The sequence below is a fragment of the Nerophis lumbriciformis genome, linkage group LG22 (genome assembly GCF_033978685.3).
Source record: "Nerophis lumbriciformis linkage group LG22, RoL_Nlum_v2.1, whole genome shotgun sequence".
In the NCBI taxonomy this organism is placed as follows: domain Eukaryota; kingdom Metazoa; phylum Chordata; class Actinopteri; order Syngnathiformes; family Syngnathidae; genus Nerophis; species Nerophis lumbriciformis.
In genome coordinates, this window is record NC_084569.2 from 29074574 (window position 1) to 29092134 (window position 17561).

Here is a 17561-nt window from a genome sequence, read left to right on the forward strand (position 1 = left end):
TTTATGGAATCTACTTTTATACCCAATCATGGCACCCACCTGTTCCCAATTAGCCTGTACACCTGTGGGATGTTCCAAATAAGTGTTTGATGAGCATTCCTCAACTTTATCAGTGTTTATTACCACCTTTCCCAACTTCTTTGTCACGTGTTGCTGGCATCAAATTCTAAAGTTAATGATTATTTGCAAAAAAAAAAAAAAAAGGTTTATCAGTTTGAACATCAAATATGTTGTTTTTGTAGCATATGCAACTGAATATGGGTTGAAAATGATTTGCAAATCATTGTATTCCGTTTATATTTACATCTAACACAATTTCCCAACTCATATGGAAACGGGGTTTGTACATTCAGATTTGAATGTGGATGTGAACTGTATGGCATAAAGGAATTAAGTTGAAAAGTGGCTGGGTTGCCAAATTACAAGCGTACGCGTTATGTCCTGGGGCTTGGATTTTCTTACCAGTTGTGACCAGTGGTGTCCTGGGGGTGGGGGCAGATCAATAGTCATGTATCATTTACCCACATTCAGAATGAGTTGTAGAGCAGCCTTATGGAAATCACACAACCATCAGGCTGGCCAAAGCCTCTCTGCGGCATGTGTCCTAATGTTTGGGTCAAGTTTGCCTCCTCCCGGATTCTCACGACACTCGCCAAGAGGCAGGGGGGGGGGAGAGAAAGTAGGAGCGACGGGAGGAGGGGAAGATAAGGGCGAGCGAGGAACGATGGTGGGAGGAGAGACGGACAGTGGAAGACGAGGGGAGGGATGGAGAGGGAAGACAGGCTCGGAATACAAATGAGCCGACACGTATAATGCATTCCCTCTCTCACTGTTCCACACATGCAGATGCACTCGTGCTCCTCAGACATGCTCGCCGCCTCTCTCCCCGTCTACTGTAGCTGCGTCGGACCAAACGCCGCCCGGCGGGGTTATTTCGGCCACTTAAGTCATTAGTCAGCTCTGTTTTTTTTGTTTTTTTCCCCCGGAGCAGGCTTATTAAAAAGATGGCGTGCGTGCGGCGTGCGCATGTGTGTGTGTGAACGTGCCAGGGGTTCCGCACGCCTCCTTCTCTTCGTCTGGTGCACAGAGGCTGAGGACGTGACGGGAGGACTTTTGACATCAGCAAGATCCGATCGGCCATGGTCACCGCGTAGGAATCTGGTACCTTCACGAGCATCAGCCCGGCGACAAGGTAGGTAGAATGATGGGTTATGGGGGTGCAGAGGGGGGACAAAATGCACGGATGGATGGAAGGATTTCCTCGTTCACTAGGGAGGGAGATTGTATTCGCAGTCACTTCCACAGCACAATCTGCATGTGCCGTGGAAGTGGCTGTTTTGCATTTTCTGCACTTCAAGTGGGTAACCAGGGATCTGTTTGTTGCATGGTTCTGGAGTGTGGCGTGGTGGGAGGAGTGTCTGTTATTCAGCATTTTTCAACGGTGTTCCCCAAACAAAGCCTAAGTGACTATGCAGGACTTCCATATTAAGGGGTTTTCTGGGAGGATGGACGCTGTGGTACTTCATTGTGATTGTCTGCACAATCTTCGATGTACCACGAAACATTAGAAACCACACTCAGGATGATACAACGCAGTTTCACACCACCACAAAAAAAACCTGCAATATATGGGTCAGAGGAGCAGAGGTCTACTGTTGGTAGGGATTCCCAGGATTCCTTGCCTCTTCAGGGGGGAATACCGAGGTGTTCCCAGGTCAGCAATTAGCACAGTCCCTCCAGGGTGCCCTTGGTGTACCTGAGGGTCTCTGCCCCACCTCGCCAAAACAGATGCCCAAGCCAACTCAGCTGGCTCCTTTCCATAAGGAGGAACAGCCTTCCTCTTGGATGACCTGAGCTCCTTGCCCTGATCTGTGGAGGAGGCTCATTCTGCATGAGTATTGTCCGCAGTCTTGTCCTTTCTCTCACTACCCAAAACATGTGATAGGTAGTTTAGGTTTATGTAGACGGACAACTACAAAAGCCCAAACCAGTGAAGTTGGCACATTGTGTCAATAGTAAATAAAAACAAAATACAATGATTTGCAAATCATTTTCAACTTATATTCAATTGAATAGACTGCAAAAGACAAGATATTTAACGTTCCAACTGGAAAACATCGTTATTTTTTGCAAATGTTAGCTCATTTGGAATTTGGTGCCTGCAATATGTTTCAAAAAAGCTGGCACAAGTGGCAAAAAAAGACTGAGAAAGTTGAGGAATAGTTCATCAAACACTTATTTGGAACGTGCCGCAGGTGAACGGGCTAATTGGGAACAGGTGGGTGCCGTGATTGGGTGTGAAAGCAGCTTCCATGAAATGCTCAGTCATTCACAAACAAGGATTATTAAAGATGTCGATCATGGAGGTGGTCTGCAGTAGAGGAGCAACATTAGCAATATTCTCAATATTCAGTGTTTTATTGTTCATAGTTGATATTGTAAATCCCCCATTTTATACTTTCATATAGCTCAGTAAAAAAAACTAAAGTCCATTCCGTTTTTGAGATGGTTTGTTTACTTTTTTACTGAATAAGACACTCGGAATTTTTTGCACACTGAATTTTGTTATGCACTGAATTTTTTCCATGAAATTGTCAGCATAATTTGATGTCAAAAATTCACTTAACAAAATTCAAGCTATAAAAATTCAGTTTCATAAATTCAGAGTCACAAAATAGACATAAATTCAGTTCAGTTTCAGTTTATTTGGAATATGCATACGATACAATGTAATGCACCACATGTTTCCAGTTGTTTCATTACAGCACGTCCGAAAAGGAGTAGGAAGAAGCAGAGCTTATTTAATTCTACCCCTTTTCATACCATAGAAATTTTATCCCATTTCCTTGTTCTCTGCAACAGAACAGTGAATAAATAAATAATAAATAAATAACATACCATAGTAAGTCGACAAATATTAAATACATAAATTATCGTTGTCTCAATTAAAAACAAACAAAAACATTACATAAAAAAAATAAAAATAATTTAAAAAAGGGTTCGAGATATTCATCATAATTCTTGTTCTTTGTGAACAAATGCGTGAGCAAATTGTTCAAGAACAGGATTTCTCAACCAGCTGTTGCAAGAAATTTAGGGATTTCACCATCTACGGTTTGGAATATCATCAAAAGGTTCAGAGAATCTGGAGATATCACTGCACGTAAGCAGCATGGCTGAAAACCAACATTGAATGCCCATGACCTTCGATCCCTCAGGCGGTACTGAATCAAAAAGCGACATCAGTGTGTAAAGGATATTACCACATGGGCTCAGGAACACTTCAGAAAACCACTGTCAGTAACTACAGTTTGTTGCTACATCTGTCAGTGAAAGTTAAAATTCTACTATGCAAATCCAAAGCCATTTATCAACAACACCCAGAAACGCAGTCAGCTTCGCTGGGCCCGAGCTCATCTAAGATGGACTGATGCAAAGTGGAAAAGTGTTCTGTGGTCTGACGAGTCCACATTTCAAATTGTTTTTGGAAACTGTGGACATTGTGTTCTCCGGAACAAAAAGGAAAAGAACCGTCCGGATTGTTCTAGGCGCAACGTTCAAAAGCCAGCATCTGTGATGGTATGGGGGTGTATTAGTGCCCAAGGCATGGGTAACTTACACATCTGTGAAGGCACCATTAATGCTGAAAGGTACATACAGGTTTTGAAGCATAATATGTTGCCATCCAAGCAACGTTATCATGGACGCCCCTGCTTATTTCAGCAAGACAATGCCAAGCCACGTGTTACAAAAGCGTGACTTCATAGTAAGAGTGCAGGTACTAGACTGGCCTGCCTGTAGTCCAGACCTGTCTCCCATTGAAAATGTGTGGCCCATTATGAAGCAAAAAATACCACAATGGAGGCCCCGGGCTGTTGAACAACTTAAGCTGTACATCAAGCAAGAATGGGAAAGAATTTCACCTGAAAAGCTTAAAAAAATTGGTCTCCTCAGTTCCCAAATATTTACTGAGTGTTGTTAAAAGGAAAGGCCATGTAACACAGTGGTAAAAATGCCCCTGTGCCAACTTGTGTGTTTCTGCCATTAAATTCTAAGGTAATGCTTATTTGAAAACAAAAAATAAGTTTCTCAGTTGGAACAATTTTGTCTTTGCAGTCTATTCAATTGAATATAAGTTGAAAAGAATTTGCAAATCATTGTATTCTGTTTTTATTTACCATTTACACAACGTGCCAACTTAACTGGTTTTGGGTTTTGTACATTGAGAGTGACCGATCTCATGATGAGGACTGTGACCTTTCACGCAGTTGTGAACCACACCAGCAATTGCAGAACGTCAAAGATCAAAGAAGACACTGTCAACTCAACTGGACTTTCTCTACTCCTTTGTGATGTACTCTCAGACATTTCATCTCTAAAGTTAATAAATAAAACTTGTGTGAAAGAATGGTCCAATGTCTACTGTAAACAAGTTGGATGTTGAACAAGCTTCTACTCCAATTGTACAGGAACCAAATGAACCATAGACCTTGAGCAGCCCTTACAGAAGCTTGCAAGGGACCGGGTCGATTTAATTTTCAAAGCATACAAAGTCCATGTGGACTGGTTGGGCAAACGTCCATGTACAAACCCCGTTTCCATATGAGTTGGGAAATTGTGTTAGATGTAAATATAAACGGAATACAATGATTTGCAAATCATTTTCAACCCATATTCAGTTGAATATGCTACAAAGACAACATATTTGATGTTCAAACTCATAAACATTTTTGTTTTGTGCAAATAATCATTAACTTTAGAATTTGATGCCAGCAACACTTGACAAAGTAGTTGGGAAAGGTGGCAATAAATACTGATAAAGTTGAGGAATGCTCATCAAACACTTATTTGGAACATCCCACAGGTGTGCAGGCTAATTGGGAACAGGTGGGTGCCATGATTGGGTATAAAAACAGCTTCCCAAAAAATGCTCAGTCTTTCACAAGAAAGGATGGGGCGAGGTACACCCCTTTGTCCACAACTGCGTGAGCAAATAGTCAAACAGTTTAAGAACAACGTTTCTCAAAGTGCAATTGCAAGAAATTTAGGGATTTCAACATCTACGGTCCATAATATCATCAAAAGGTTCAGAGAATCTGGAGAAATCACTCCACGTAAGCGGCATGGCCGGAAACCAACATTGAATGACCGTGACCTTCAATCCCTCAGACTGCACTGTATCAAAAACCGACATCAATCTCTAAAGGATATCACCACATGGGCTCAGGAACACTTCAGAAAACCACTGTCACTAAATACAGTTGGTCGCTACATCTGTAAGTGCAAGTTAAAGCTCTACTATGCAAAGCGAAAGCCATTTATCAACAACATCCAGAAACGCCGCCGGCTTCTCTGGGCCCGAGATCATCTAAGATGGACTGATACAAAGTGGAAAAGTGTTCTGTGGTCTGACGAGTCCACATTTCAAATTGTTTTTGGAAATATTCGACATCGTGTCATCCGGACCAAAGGGGAAGCGAACCATACAGACTGTTATCGACGCAAAGTTCAAAAGCCAGCATCTGTGATGGTATGGGGGTGCAATAGTGCCCAAGGCATGGGTAACTTGCACATCTGTAAAGGCACCATTAATGCTGAAAGGTACATACAGGTTTTGGAACAACATATGCTGCCATCTAAGCGCCGTCTTTTTCATGGACGCCCCTGCTTATTTCAGCAAGACAATGCCAAGCCACATTCAGCACGTGTTACAACAGCGTGGCTTCGTAAAAACAGAGTGCGGGTACTTTCCTGGCCCGCCTGCAGTCCAGACCTGTCTCAAATCGAAAATTTGTGGCGCATTATGAAGCGTAAAATACGACAGTGGAGACCCCGGACTGTTGAACGACTGAAGCTCTACATAAAACAAGAATGGGAAAGAATTCCACTTTCAAAGCTTCAACAATAGTTACCTCAGTTCCCAATCGTTTATTGAGTGTTGTTAAAAGAAAAGGTGATGTAACACAGTGGTGAACATGCCCTTTCCCAACTACTTTGGCACGTGTTGCAGCCATGAAATTCTAAGTTAATTATTATTTGCAATAAAAAAATAAAGTTTATGGGTTTGAACATCAAATATGTTGTCTTTGTAGTGCATTCAATTGAATATGGGTTGAAAAGGATTTGCAAATCATTGTATTCCGTTTATATTTACATCTAACACAATTTCCCAACTCATATGGAAACGGGGTTTGTACCTTCTGATTTCCTAAAGAGGTCTAGTGGTTATCCAACCACAACCAGGACGATTGAGTTTGACCAAACTCTCCAGTATGAAAATAGACTTTCCCTCTGAAAGGGAGGGTTATCCCCTAATACAGTGTTTTTCAACCTTTTTTGAGGCAAGGCACATTTTCTGCGTTGAAAAAATCCGGAGGCACACCACCAGCAGAAATCACTAAAAAACGAAACTCAGTTGACAGTAAAAAATCATTGTCGCAATTGTTGGATATGACTTTAAACCATAACCATCCATGCATCACTATAGCTCTTGTCTCAAAGTAGGTGTACTGTCACCACCTGTCACATCATGCCGTGACTTATTTTGAGTTTTTTGGTGTTTTCCTGTGTGTAGTGTTTTATTTATTGTCTTGCGCTCCTATTTTGGTGGCTTTTCCTCTTTTTTTTGGTATTTTTCTGTAGCAGTTTCATGTCTTCCTTTGAGCGATATTTCCCACATCTGCTTTGTTTTAGCAATCAAGAATAGTTCAGTTGTTTTTATCCTTCTTTGTGGGGACATTGTTGATTTTCATATCATGTTCGGATGTGCATTGTGGACGCCGTTTTTGCTCCGCAGTAAGTCTTTGCAGTCGTCCAGCATTCTGTTTTTGTTTACTTTGTAGCCAGTTCAGTTTTAGTTTGGTTCTGCATAGCCTTCCCTAAGCTTCAGTGCCTTTTCTTAGGGGCACTCACCTGTTTGTTTATTTTTGGTTTAAGCATTAGACACCTTTTTACCTTCAAACTGCCTCCTGCTGTTTCTGACATCTACAAAGCAATTAGCAACCGGCTGCCACCTACTGATATGGAAGAGTATTACACGGTTACTCTGCCGATCTTTAGACAGCACCGACACTCAACAACAACACATCATTTGCAGACTATAATTACTGGTTTGCAAAAAATACTTTTTTTAACCCAAATAGGTGAATTTAGATCATCTCCCACGGCACACCAGACTGTATCTCACGGCACACTAGTGCCGCGGCACAGTGGTTGAAAAACACTGCCCTAATAGTTTCCTAAAGAGGGTGACCACCACCCCACTCTGCCAGTCCACATCTACTGTTCTCAATTTCCATGCAATGTTGGAGAGACACGTAAACCATGACAGTCCCACAACATGTTTGAGGTCTTTGGGAGAATCTTGTGCATCATGAGAGCCACTGAGGGTTATTTTGAATCCCTCAGATCGGCAAGTTTGTAACCTACAACTATGATCCACAAATATACATATTGTTAAATAATTGCTAATTAAATGTTAAATAATTAGAGTGCTTTGTCATTTTTGTAGTAGAGATGTCCCGAAACCGATCATGAGATCGGATCGGTGGTCGATATTTGCCTTTCTTAACTGATTGGCATTCAGCTGATCCCGGCTGACTTTATCCAGTGTTTGCCTGGATAAGATTGTACTCACAGTCAAGTCGTTGAGGGGATCCGGTTTGGTGGCTGCAGGATTAGGTCTCTGCTTTTTGCAGATGATGTGGTCCTGATGGCTTCATCTGGCCAAGATCTTCAGCTCTCACTGGATCGGTTCGCAGCCGAGTGTGAAGCGACTGGGATGAGAATCAGCACCTCCGAGTCCGAGTCCATGGTTCTCGCCCGGAAAAGGGTGGAGTGCCATCTCCGGGTTGGGGAGGAGACCCTGCCCCAAGTGGAGGAGTTCAAGTACCTAGGAGTCTTGTTCACGAGTGGGGGAAGAGTGGATCATGAGATTTTGGTGCGGCGTCTTCAGTTATGCGGACGCTGTATCGATCCGTTGTGGTGAAGAAGGAGCTGAGCCGGAAGGCAAAGCTCTCAATTTACCGGTCGATCTACGTTCCCATCCTCACCTATGGTCATGAGCTTTGGATTATGACCGAAAGAACAAGATCACGGGTACAGGCGGCCGAAATAAGTTTCCTCCGCCGGGTGGCGGGGCTCTCCCTTAGAGATAGGGTGAGAAGCTCTGTCATCCGGGGGGAGCTCAAAGTAAAGCCGCTGCTCCTTCACATCGAGAGGAGCCAGATGAGGTGGTTCGGGCATCTGGTCAGGATGCCACCTGAACGCCTCCCTAGGGAGGTGTTTAGGGCACGTCCAACCGGTAGAAGGCCACGGGGAAGACCCAGGACACGTTGGGAAGACTATGTCTCCCGGCTGGCCTGGGAACGCCTCGGGATCCCCCGGGAGGAGCTGGACGAAGTGGCTGGGGAGAGGAAAGTCTGGGCTTCCCTGCTTAGGCTTCTACCCCCGCCACCCGACCTCAGATAAGCGAAAGAAGATGGATGGATGGATGGATGGATGGATTGTACTCACATGAAAGATTACTTCAAAACAGAAGCACACTCAGGGAGATTTGCATTTCTGGATTCCTTGTTGCACACATGCAGGAGTTGCGTACACACCAAGAGGGTGCGTGTCTTGCCAGAACTCCGGCTCAAATTTTAGCGCAAGCTGCAACAAAAGCGTTGCCTATCCGCAGTGTGAATCCGCTTCCTAGATACTAATCCTTACCCCCATAGTAGGAAATAATTCCAGCATCCTTGTTACTGGAGGACTAGGAGAAAAGGAATGGCTAGGCATGACACACACACACAGCGAGGACGACACAGGGAGCTAACCGCTAAAGTTTCAAATGATCCAAATGTCGATACTATCGATATCTAGTTTTTTGTTCAGTATATGAACAATATTACATTTCTATTTCTCTTTTTCTTGTTCTCACTATTTAAAAATACTTTTTTGGGTCGTTTTTGTTACAGAGTAAGTCTACGGATGCAGGATGGCTTTGAAAGCAAAACCCATATAAATGACAGAGTACTTTTTGCTTTTGTTCAGTTATTGTGCAATAAAAAATGTTTTATGTAGTTTTCAATCCATACATTTTATACATCGTGGAGGTTGATTTATGTCTTTATAACAAAAGCTTTTTTTTTTTGACGCTGAATTTATGTAACTGAACTTTTTGCGTTTGAATTTTGTGAACTGAATTTTTTCAAATTATGCTCACAATTTCATAAAAAAACAGCGTTTTAAAAATCAGTGTATAAAACTTTAGGATTTCAAAATTCAGTGTAAAATAATTCAGTGTAAAAATATTACGTGTAAAAAAAAAAAATCAGTGTAAAATAATTCAGTACTGAAAAATTAAATGGCAAAAAATTAGCTGCTTCAAAAAGCAAGACTCACTTGTGGTAAATTAAGACAGAACCAGCCAATGCAGTATCAAGTTTGAAGTCACGTGACACGGGTCTTGCAGCATAAAAAAAAAGCAGTTACCTGGGCTACCTTGGCATAATACAACATAATTAGCATTTCAATGCAGCCCGCTGGATTATTCCAATTGTTAGAATTTGCACTTTTGAGTGACATACGAAGAAACTGGGTACGAACAGAGTGGGCGGAGCTTGTGTACGGAGCAGCAAGTCAGACGAAGGCAGATTTCTACAGCAAAGTTTTGCAGAGCACTGATATTTTTACGAATATGTGGATGTTTTTTTTTACCCTTGGGGTTTATGTTCCACCATGTTTGTTGCATCTTTGTTGTTCTTGCTCGATTATAAAATATGTCAATCATGGAGGTGGTCTACAGTAGAGGAGCAACGTTCATATATTCTCAATATTCAGTGTTTTATTGTTCATAGTTGATATTGTAAATCCCACATTTTATATTTTCACGTACAGTCTGACTGTCATATAGCTCAGTAAAAAAAAACTAAAGTTAATTCCCTTTTTGAGATGGTCTGTTTACTTTTTTATAGAATAAGACACTCTTTTATGCACTGAATTTTAAAACAATGTTTTTTCCCCCAAAAATTGTCAGCATTATTTGATGTCAAAATTTAAATTAAAATAATTTAAGATCAAATAATCCACAAATTAACCTCCATATTGTCTGATTAACAACAAAACTAGTAAACTCTAAAGTCGAGACTTTAAATCGGATCTGAGGCCAAAAATTTTGATTTTTTTTTTTAGATAACTTTTGGACTGTATCTTACTAAGGGTGTAACGGTACACAAAAATTTCGGTTCGGTACGTACCTCGGTTTAGAGGTCACGGTTCAGTTAATTTTCGGTACAGTAAGAAAAAAACAAAATATACATTTTCTGGTTTTTTATTTACCAAAATTTGTAAACAATGGCTTTATCCTTTTAACATAACAATAACATACATATACACACAGGGTCAATTGCCAGGGTTAATGCAGTCAACATATATAAAATAAAAACTAAATAAGATAAGGCTCAGAATTGGTTTCTTAACAAAACCTTTCTACATATAAAGTGCAACATTTCCACATATAAAGTGCAACATTAAACTGCTTCAAGTTGTTGCTCAGATTAAATAAAATGACACAACTTTAATTCTAAATACAAAAAGTGCAACATTAAACAGTTTCAAGTCAACTCAGCCTCAGATTAACTTTTCTTTTTCGCCCCGAGCCTTTAACCCTGGTGACTTTCCATCAATGTTCATGTTTTTTGCCAGAAAAATCAGTTTATCCACATTGTCTATAGAAAGAGAAGACCTGCTAGCAGTTAAAATGTCTCCAGCTGTGGAAAATACCCTTTCACTGGGCACGGAGCTAGCAGGTATGGCGAGGTAGTGCCTGGCTAACTTGGCAGTAAGAGGATATATATGGGCTCATTGTTCTTCCACCATAGAAGTGGGTCAAAATCTAGTTTTTAATGCAATATGGTCTTAAAGGCCTACTGAAATGCGATTTTCTTATTTAAACGGGGATAGCAGGTCCATTCTATGTGTCATACTTGATCATTTTGCGATATTGCCATATTTTTGCTGAAAGGATTTAGTAGAGAACATCGACGATAAAGTTCGCAACTTTTGGTCGCTGATAAAAAAGCCTTGCCTGTAACAGAAGTAGCAGACGATATGCGCGTGACGTCACAGGTTGTGGAGCTCCTCACATCCGCACATTGTTTACAATCATGGCCACCAGCAGCGAGAGCGATTCGGACCGAGAAAGCGACGATTTCCCCATTAATTTGAGCTAGGATGAAAGATTTGTGGATGAAGAAAGTGAGAGTGAAGGACTAGAGGGCAGTGGGACCGATTCAGATAGGGAAGATGCTGTGAGAGGCGGGTGGGACCTGATATTCAGCTGGGAATGACTAAAACAGTAAATAAACACAAGTAGCCACAACACAACCAGGCTTATATTTAATATGCCACAAATTAATCCCGCATAACAAACACCTCCCCCCTCCCGTCCATATAACCCGCCAATACAACTCAAACACCTGCACAACACACTCAATCCCACAGCCCAAAGTACCGTTCACCTCCCCAAAGTTCATACAGCACATATATTTCCCCAAAGTCCCCAAAGTTACGTACGTGACATGCACATAGCGGCACGCACGTACGGGCAAGCAATCAAATGTTTGGAAGCCGCAGCTGCGTACTCACGGTACCGCGTCTGCGTATCCAACTCAAAGTCCTCCTGGTAAGAGTCTCTGTTGTCCCAGTTCTCCACAGGCCAATGGTAAAGCTTGACTGTCATCTTTCGGGAATGTAAACAATGAAACACCGGCTGTGTTTGTGTTGCTGCTGCCGGCTGCAATACACCGCTTCCCACCTGCAGCTTTCTTCTTTGCTGTCTCTATTGTTTATTGAACAAATTGCAAAAGATTCACCAACACAGATGTCCAGAATACTGTGGAATTTTGCGATGAAACAGACGACTTAATAGCTGGCCACCATGCTGTCCCAAAATGTCCTCTACAATCCGTGACGTCACGCGCAGGCGTCATCATACCGAAACGTTTTCAGCAGGATATTTAGTAAGCTAACCCGGCCGTATTGGCATGTGTTGCAATGTTAAGATTTCATCATTGATATATAAACTATCAGACTGCGTGGTCGGTAGTAGTGGGTTTCAGTAGGCCTTTAAATCTGCTGCTATAAAAACACCAACGGCATTTGTTATTGGTTTAGCCCTGCCTGACTCGCCGAGGAGAGGCTGCTTGAATGCGGTGGGAGCTGTGTTTGCTCGTCTTTCTCTTCGTTGAAGCGATGTTGTCCATTGTTGTATCGCACCGCGAAACCGAAGTGTTCCCAAACGGGAGATCTTAACGAGGCAGGAGGGTCTTCCAGCTCTGGCTTTTACATGTTGTCGTAGCCCGGTCGCTGCTCGCATGCCGTGTGTTGTGCCTCAGTGTGCATTGTTTACACAACGTGCGGAACGGTACTTAATATTTCCGTGTGGAAACTCGTTCGGTACACCTCCGAACCGAACTGAATCCCCCGTACCGAAACGGTTCAATACAAATACATGTACCGTTACACCCTTATATCTTAGTATCACAACACTGAACCCCCTGCAGAAACTCACTAAGGTAAGCAGTCCAAATGGGTCAGCTCCTCCACACTGTTGAACATTTAGGTTGTGGCATCGCTTGGCATGAAGTGCACAGAACGGCTGACCGACAGTTGGCACTTAATGCCGCATCACTGCAAATTTAGATTTAAATGTGGATGTGAACTGTATGGCATAAAGAAAACAAGTTGAAAAGTGGCTGGGTTGCCAAATTACGAGCGTACGCGGTATGTCCTGGGGCTTGGTGATGGACCGCGGAGCCAGAAGAGAGGGCATATGGCCACTTGGGTCGCCATGCTTTGACTGGAACACTCGGAGCAGCATGGGTCTCTAATGTCCTGCCCTCTACAATATGAATGTGTGCTTGCGCTAAATCCACATTTCCCTCTGCAGCTCTCTTTGCTCTTTGCTTTGCTTCTTTTCATCTCAATCAGAATTTGCAGTTTCTGGTTTTTTTTGTCTTTAGCTGTGTCTAGACAACCGTGTCTCCGTTGAAAGGTTACCATGATTGTTTTATGATTGCTACACCATCAGAAAAGGCTTTCCGTGCTCTGTACTTGCTCTTATCCTATTCAAACCGCCAGGACTTGATTGTCACTCTGCATAACGTTCTCAGAAAATCGGCACAGGGCGTCACATTAGTGTTTAAATTGCACAAATTAAAACGAGCAAAACAGAACTCATCCAAACGAATGGGATGTTTTATGTCCATAACCGCACTCATCAGCTACAAGATAGTCTAATTACTACAATACAAAAGCCATGTACAATATTTTGCCTTTGCAAATATGATAATTGCCAGATATGAAAATTAAACCGCATATTGTGTTCGTGTAGCCTTGAATTGCTCTGCATCATATCAGAATCAGAGTCAGAATCAGAAATACTTTATTAATCCCCAAGTGGAAAATTCCGATTTTCAGCACAATCCCATTCAAGAGCAGACATCCAATACAGGGAGACAGAACTTCCGGCGTTCCTTAGAAAGGTGGGAAAAAAGGTCAACGCTGGCGGGGAAGGGAGATGAGTAAAATTAGGTTCGGTCTCAAACTGGGTTTTTGAGGAGAGGGTCCAGACTGAGGCCAAGGGAAAAAAAACTCAATAGCCATAAGCACACATAAATATGTTACATAGAATACACAAGACTTGCAACAGAGGGGAGGGGATCCAGACTGAGGCCAAGGGAAAACAACTGAATAGCCATAAGCACACATAAACATGTTACATAGAATCCACAAGACTTGCAACAGAGGGCAGGGAGTGGGGGCTGCTGCTATCTAAAGCGCTGCTCAGCAATAAATCGCCCCTAAGGGATTCAAACGGTGGTGAAGGCGTGGGGTGGGGCTGGGGGGATGTGTGTGCATATGCCCATTGTTCAGGGTGTCATGTTGTCGTGTCTGTAGGCCCGGAGTCGTTCTGCAGGCGTTACGAGCAAAGTTAAACTCCCAGGTGTTGTTGAAGGAGGGACCGAGGTCAGAGCGGCTATCGCTAAGGTGTCCTCGGGGGATGTTTTCAGAACAGCCTTCTTCTGTTTATGAGCATTTGAGTGAGTCCAATCGTAGATAAGGATTGTTGTTTTCCAAGCGAACAGACATTTTAATGGCTTGTCAGATCTAATCGTCCATGCTGGCTCTCAAGAAAAAATGTTGCATTTCAATAAGCCTCTCCATGATGTGATCCAACTTACAATTCAGTTCAGAAACCACCACAGTCCGTGATCCCACAGCTCGACCCGTGCCTTCCATTGCGACGGGCAGCCTTTGAGCTCCTTGGACGGCTGTCAACGTCCAAATTTAACGATACACCAGGGTAATGCCCAGCTCAATCAGCAGATGACCCCCGATCACTGTTCCAAATAGGTAGATGTCTTCCACGTCCTCGACGGAAAGCACTGAGAGGCACATGATTCTCCAGGGAGTAAAAAGCAACCGCCTCCAAAAAGTGTATGACAGTGGCCATGTAACCTTCTGACAACCAGTTTTGCCAATACCTCTTTGCAACACCTCTCAAGCTCCATCAGGTCGGATGGAAAGCGTTGGTTATCATCCAGTATGTCTCTGTACATTGCTGCATTCATCTTTCCCTCTATCCTGACTTGTCTCCCAGTTCCTGCCTCCCCACAGAATCACTGCACATAAGCAGCAAAGCTGATAACCACCATTGAATGCCCGTGACCTTTCATCCCTTAGGTGGTACTGCATCAGAAAGCGACATCAGTGTGTAAAGGATATCACCACATGGGCTCAGGAACACTTCAGAAAACCACTGTCAGTAACTACAGTTGGTCGCTACATCTGTAAGTGCAAGTTAAAACCCTACTATGCAAAGCCAAAGCCATTTATCAACAACACCCAGAAACGCCGATGCAAAGTTGACAAGTGTTCTGTGGTCTGACGAGTCCACATTTAAAATTGTTTTCGGAAACTGTGGACGTCAAAGAGGAAAAGAACCTTCCGGACTGTTCTGGGCGAAAAGTTCAAAAGCCAGCATCTGTGATGGTATGAAGATGTATTAGTGCCCAAGGCATGGGTATGCCTTGGGTGCCTTCACATCTGTGAAGGCACCATTAATGCTGAAAGGTACATACAGGTTTTGGAGCAACATATGTTGCCATCCAAACAACGTTATCATGGACGCCCCTGCTTATTTCAGCAAGACAATGCCAAGCCATTCGTTACAACAGCGTGGCTTCATAGTAAAAGAGTGCGGGTACTAGACTGGCCTGCCTGTAGTCCAGACCTGTCTCCCATTGAAAATGTGTGGCGCATTATGAAGCCTAAAATACCACAACGGAGACCCCCGGACTGTTGAACAACTTAAGCTGTACATCAAGCAAGAATGGGAAATAATTCCACCTGAAAAGCTTCAAAAATTGGTCTCCTCAGTTCCCAAACGTTCACTGAGTGTTGTTGAAAGGAAAGTTAAAGTTAAAGTACCAATGATTGTCACACACTCACACTAGGTGTGGCTAAATTTTTCTCTGCATTTGACCCATCACCCTTGATCACCCCCTGGGAGGTGAGGGGAGCAGTGAGCAGCAGCGGTGGCCACGCCCGGGAATCAGGCCATGTAACACAGTGGTAAAAATGCCCCTGTGACAACTTTTTTGCAAGTTAATGTTTATTTGCAAAAAAATAAATAACTTTCTCAGTTGGAACATTAAATATATTGTCTTTGCAGTCAATTCAATTGAATATAAGTTGAAAGTTCTGTTTTTATTTACGGACTTTGTTGGTTTATGTATTGCTTCCAACCGGACAATAACGCCATTTTTATTCATCCCGATTTATAATTAATCACATTAATGAAGCACAACTGAGAATTACAATATGTGGGAATCTAAAAAGATTCTTCTAGTTAGATCACCCTTGGTTCTCAGTCGCACTTTTAGATGATCAAAGCTTCTCCCACTCATCTTTGGCCACCGAGGACGTCGCTCCCGAAACGCAAGCGTCACACCGCCGACTCGTACTCGTAATTTCCCCCAAACTTTGAGAGAGAATCCGATTGTGTTGCCTCCCACAGCGAGGACGAGAACATCCTCAACACTCCGCTCGATATCTGAATACACAATAAGTGAAATATATGCTCTTGTCACGTCTACTTATCTCTTCCTGAGATTAAGTTGTCATTGTGATAGAAATAAGAAAGAATGAGTCCTAACTGTTTTGGTTTTTTTCACACACACACACACACACACACACTCACACACACACACACACACACACACACACACACACACACACACACACACACACACACACACACACACACACACACACACACACGCATTCTTGTATTTTTTACCTTCTTGAGACCTCCGAAAAATGCCCATCTCTTCAGGACCACCCTTTCTAGATATATAAAAATTTGTATTTACAACATTAATAATATATACATACTATGCAAAAATGAAAAAGCTTGTTGTGAAAAATGAGTTGGAATTTCACAAGAAAAAGGTCACAATTTCACAAGAAAAACTTAGAATTGTGGCAGTGTTATAATAAAAGTTGTCATTCTACTCAACGCAAGTAACATTTTTACAAGAAAAACTGAACATTTGTGCAATTGTATGAAACAAGTCATAATTTTACTCGACAAAAGTCACAATTTTGAAAGAAAACTTTAACATTTTGGCAATATTATAATAATAAGCGGAATTTTACTTGGCAAAATGATGACAAAAGTCATACTGATACTCAAAAAAGTTCACTATTTTACAAGAACAACAAAAAAATTGGCAATATTGTCGTAAAAGTCAGAATTTTATATGACAAATGTCACCGTTTTGCATTAAAAAGTAATAATTTTACATAAAAAAGTAATAATTTTACGAGAAAATATTGCAATATTACAGAAACAGAAATAATGACACATTTTTACCAATTTTTTAAGAAAAAAGTGGACACATTGTGAGAAAAAGACTACTTTTAGTTAATTATTATTATTTTTTCATTATTTACCACAAGTTATTACAGTATGTCTCTATATGCATATTTTTTTTATTTATTTTTAGTATTCATTTTGGCCAAAGGGGGTGCATTTCAATTTCTTACAAACACTTGCCGATATCCGATATTCCGAAATTGTCCAACTCTTAATTACCGATACCGATATCAACCGATACCGATATATACAGTTGTGGAATTAACATATTATTATGCCTAATTTTGTTGTGATGCCCCGCTGGAAGCATTAAACAATGTAACAAGGTTTTCCAAAATAAATCAACTCAAGTTATGGAAAAAAGTGCCAACATGGCACTGCCATATTTATTATTGAAGTCACAAAGTGCATTATTTTTTTTAACATGCCTCAAAACAGCAGCTTGGAATTTGGGACATGCTCTCCCTGAGAGAGCATGGGGAGGGAGGTTGAGGTGGGCAGGTTTGGGGGGGGGGGGGGGGGGGGGTGTTGAGGTGGGGGGGGGGTCAGGGGGTAGCGGTGGGTGTATATTGTAGCGTCCCGGAAGAGTTAGTGCTGCAAGGGGTTCTGGGTATTTGTTCTGTTGTGTTTATGT

The 17561-nt window shown here is 42.1% G+C and overlaps 1 protein-coding gene across 1 annotated transcript in view; it reads left to right on the forward strand.

The window, feature by feature from the left end:
- The first annotated feature begins 863 nt into the window (after positions 1-863).
- The window catches only part of plppr2a (phospholipid phosphatase related 2a), a 214225-nt gene continuing 197527 nt past the window's right edge, over positions 864-17561 (forward strand). Inside the window, exon 1 of the mRNA XM_061973639.1 lies at positions 864-1192. The gene's annotated coding sequence lies outside the window, so the exon portion shown is untranslated. The remainder of the gene's footprint in view (positions 1193-17561) is intronic.